We start from the raw sequence: 5,000 nt of genomic DNA, 5'->3' as shown, positions 1-5,000 counted from the left end.
AATTATCAAGACCTTCGAGAAACAGGCCCCTGAAATCAGACTTGTGATTTTAGACCAAACTGCTCTCCACTCAGCCGAATTACCATTGTTAATTACACAGTGCTATGTTTTTTTTCAACCTTTCGATTACGTAATTCATACAGATTAACAATATAGAACATAAATTTGGGCTGGTTTATATGCCTAGATATCCTTTGACAAGCAGTCAGGTGACGAATAACTACGTAACCAAGACAACGAACGATGAGACTTGGGGCTCAGCTAGCAGCTACACTACGGTGACGTAACACGAAGTATATGTCAAGTTCATAAGATGGCGTCCAAGCATCACTTCATTGTTTCCTGCGGATCACAATTCAGGAAATGTTTATCGTCTTGTAGAGAAGAAATAAGTTTGCAACTTCTGTTAAACTTGGTGTCGACATTCTTCTATAATTATGGTAAAAGGATTTCAATCTCGATTCACTTAGAACATTGATGGCATGATTCGTGAAAAGCTACTATAAAATTCCCCGGCACGAGATGCATCTTTAACCAATGGTTACTTTCAAGTAATGGATCATACGACAAGGACATATTATGTGTGTGGCTCATTCAATCTAATTCCTTGAAATCGCTGCTTTCGCCAACTTTTATGGGCCCCCCCTCACTGCTTTGTGTTTTTCCTCGTTGGCGCACAGGTGACCCAGGCTCACTGTGTGCGTCACGTAGGTATTAAAATATACAGAACATATGAGGCGAAGTTTAGGTCTGAAAATTTGCTAGAAAATGGTAATAAAAATCGATAAAACTTACCATGTGGTGAGCTGTTGTTGTCTTTAATACTTACACGAAGTTTTGGGGAAAATGGTCCCCGTTCACCTTCCTTCATAATATAGTGACAAGGTAGGAGACGAAGCCAGCGTCGGGACTCCGATCGACCCAAAACAAGCACGATTTTTTCTGCGAAAATCAAATCCAGTCGCTAAATAAACACGCCAGGTTCGTGGAATAGGAATTTCTCTAAACCATGAATCCACTGAAGCATCTCCAGGTAGCAACGCGGAGCCACCAGACTCCGTAAAACTTGTAAGTTAACCTGCTAAAATGGCGGCCAGAAAGCGTGGTACTCACGAAGTGCCCAATTCAAAAGGGCACTGAACTCTGGACGCCTGGTGACGAGTATAATAAGTTCTGGAGGGAGGGGAGTCCCAAATTGCTAAAAACAAAACTCACTGAGCAATTTGGGACTCCCCTCCCTCGAGGGAGACTTATTATACTCGTCACCAGGCGTCCAGAGTTCAGTGCCATTTTGAATTGGGCACTTCGTGAGTACCACGCTTTCTGGCCGCCATTTTAGCAGGTTAACTTACAAGTTTTACGGAGTCTGGTGGCTCCGTGTTGCTACCTGGAGATGCTTCAGTGGATTCATGGTTTAGAGAAATTCCTATTCCACGAACCTGGCGTGTTTATTTAGCGACTGGATTTGATTTTCGCGGAAAAAATCGTGCTTGTTTTGGGTCGATCGGAGTCCCGACGCTGGCTTCCGTCTCCTACCTTGTCACTATATTATGAAGGAAGGTGAACGGGGACCATTTTCCCCAAAACGTCGTGTACGTATTAAAGACAACAACAGCTCACCACATGGTAAGTTTTATCGATTTTTATTACCATTTTCTAGCAAATTTTCAGACCTAAACTTCGCCTCATATGTTCTGTATATTTTAATACCTACGTGACGCACACAGTGAGCCTGGGTTACCTGTGGTTGGCGCTGCTTTGTGCTTTGCCTCGTTGGCGATTGTGGCAAAATTGTCATTTTCGCCATATTTGCCGAATTCGCCGCTTTCGCCAACTTTTATGGGCCCCCTTCACTGCTTCGTGCTTTGCCTCGTTGGCGATTGTGGCAAAATTGTCATTTTCGCCATATTTGCCAAATTCGCCGCTTTCGCCAACTTTTATGGGCCTTCTTCACTGCTTTGTGCGTTGCCTCGTTGGCGATTGTGGCAAAATTGTCATTTTCGCCATATTTGCCAAATTCGCCGCTTTCGCCAACTTTTATGGGCCTTCTTCACTGCTTTGTGTTTTTCCTCATTGATGATTGTGGCAAAATTGTCATTTTCGCCATATTTGCCAAATTCGCCGACATTTTCTCTTTTTTGCCATTTTTGTTGTTGTGTGCATTTCTGGACATATCATATCATATGTTTGTTGACAAACAGCATGTTGAAATTGGGCCTCAAAAATCCTCCGTTTCATTTACCGAAAAATTTTATTGAATTTAATTGCAGCAGAAACATTGCTTATTCCGATGAATATCGTCTCGTTTGAGAAAGCCGTGTACCAGGATGCTTTTTTGACGGTCGAATTTCGCACAAATTTGGCACTCTGTAATCAATCTAAAAAAGGTTAAGTTTTAAAATTTGGTCAAAAATTCCAGTTTTGGTATATTGTACCGTTAACAGCGCTAAAGGGTGAATGAATTATTCTAGCTGTGCCATGTTGTTTTGATTTTCAAATTACTCATTCGTTATTTCAAAAATAGCGATTCAAACAAGCGACATTTTGGAGTCGTTTTCACTCACTCACAAGGCCCCATACCGAAAAAGTCGCCGTCCAGGTAAAATAATTATCGAAACAAACTAAAACATATTTTTCTAAAAATGGTTTTCGTAGCCCTTTATTGTGACAAAGTTTGGCAATTTTCGATTTTTTTATCTTGCACAGTCTTGGGTGAAAATTGCTGAGAGGCACTCTTAAGTTGCTTATTATTTATAGCCAGACTGAAATTATGAGATTGTAACCTCTTTTGAGGTGGATGGAAAATCACAAAATTTGACTTTTCTGTATTCAGTGAAAGCTTATTAGCACAGAGCCATATGTGAATATTATTAATTCAATATTTATGTTTGTTTCTAGTATGGAAAGACTTTTGCTTTTATAAAACAAATTTGCATTATCTGCAAATAGATGAAAATCGAAGATATCTGAACAACAGTGAAGATCATTTATATATAATAAAAACAACAGTGCACCAAGTACTGATCCCTGTGGCATTCCACAACTTACATTGCATTTAGAGGATGCTGCATTATTAACAGTAACAACTTGTTGTCGGTCACTGAGGTAAGAGATAAACCAGTCGTTGGCAATACCTCGAATACCATGATACTCTAATTTATTAATCAAAATCTGATGATTGACGGTGTCAAATGCTTTAGTAAAGTCGAGGAATATACCATAGGAATAGCTTCGGTCATCAATTGCTTTCTGAATTTTATCAATTATGCAAAGAATTGCATGGTCTGTACTATGCCTAGCTCTGAAACCATATTGATTTTCATATAGGATTTTGTTTTTCTCTAAGAATTTGATTAGTCCGTTATATACGAGTTTTTCTAAGAGCTTACTAAAGACAGAAATGAGGGAGATTGGACGGTAATTGCACAAGCAAAACTGTGATCCCTTTTTGAATACAGGTATGATTTTTGCTAAATTGAAGTCACTGGGAACAACATCAGTTGAAAGGGAAGCATTAAACACAATCTCCAGAGGTTTTGATGTATAGGTTTTTAGCATTTTTAGTACGCCAATTGGAATGCTAGATGGTCCTACAGACTTACCACTTTTTAGCTGAGATATTTCGGTTTCAATTTCACTCCATGTGGTGGGGAAAATATAAAAACTATTGCATATTGGATTATTTTAATATACCACTGGGCTATTGGGTGCACTTGGTATTTCATTTTCTAAATTTTTACCAATATTGGCAAAATAATTATTAAATGCATCGGCAACAAGTCTAGGTTCAGTTATTTCAGAGTTGTTATCAATAATCTTGATGAGCTTCTGGGTGGTTTGTGGCTTAAATTTTACTATTTGCTTAATGCCCTTCCAAATCCTTTTGCCATCCTTAATGTTTCCAAAAAAATATTTATTATAATATTGTTTTTTTCTTATTTTAGAAGGTGGTTTAATTTATTCCTGTATAGCTTAAATTTTGTGTGGTAATAGGTAGATTTTGTCTTAAGGTATTTCTTGTAATAATTATTTTTAATTTGAATAGACTTTCGTAGAGCATTAGATATCTATCCTCCTAGATGGCTGTTTGACTGGTGTATGTTTGTCTATTATTCTAGAAAAGATTTAAACATATTACATGCACTGTCATTGGATACAAAAACAGTTTCCCAGTCAATTAATTGAATCTCATTGATTAAGACCTGCTCATCAAATTTTGAGTAATCTGTTTTGAATATTTTGGAAGGTAGTGTTGAAAATGGTCAGTGAGATCATACACTATGTTACCACTAATTGTAAAGTGCTCAATTGAATTGAAAAAAATATTATCAATCAAAGTTGCTGAATGATCTGTGATTCTTGTTGGTTGCAATTTATAGGGCTGAAAAAATCTGTGAACCCAGAGTATTAAGGAAACTATTGGTTCCTGAGTGAGATTCTAGTTTTAGAAGATCTATGTTAAAACTCCCATGATTACACAAGTTTTGTTTTCTTGATTAATTCTATCAGCTGTTGAGCTCAAATATTCAATAAACCTTTCTAAGTCACCATTTGGATGCCTATAAATGATTCCACACAATAAATTTGAATGACAGTTATTACACACTTCAATCCACAATCCAGGCTCCTAATGTTACAATTTATCAAAGAAAAAGATTGATCACTTAGTAGACACTCGGTGATGTCATAATTACTATGAAAATCATGCGAACTATAGAAACCAAAGTTATTATCCAGAGGCATGTCTAGATCAGCATCTAAGTCAGTGAGATGCGGAATGTTACTAGGAGAAGTGATACTCAAGGATGGAAGTGAATTGGCCAAATCCCACTGGTATCTGTAACACAAGTGCCAGTAGCACATTTTAAACAATTCATCAAATCAAAAGGTCAGTATATAGATACTTATCTAGATTGCATCTCTTGAAGATCCTCTTTGTTTTTAATGAGGTGAACTGGAGAATCTTTGTCTTTTCTCATGAAGATTTTTCCATTTAGAGT

Source organism: Montipora capricornis, chromosome 12, assembly GCF_036669925.1.
Source record: "Montipora capricornis isolate CH-2021 chromosome 12, ASM3666992v2, whole genome shotgun sequence".
Lineage (NCBI taxonomy): Eukaryota > Metazoa > Cnidaria > Anthozoa > Scleractinia > Acroporidae > Montipora > Montipora capricornis.
This window is presented reverse-complemented; position numbering follows the sequence as displayed.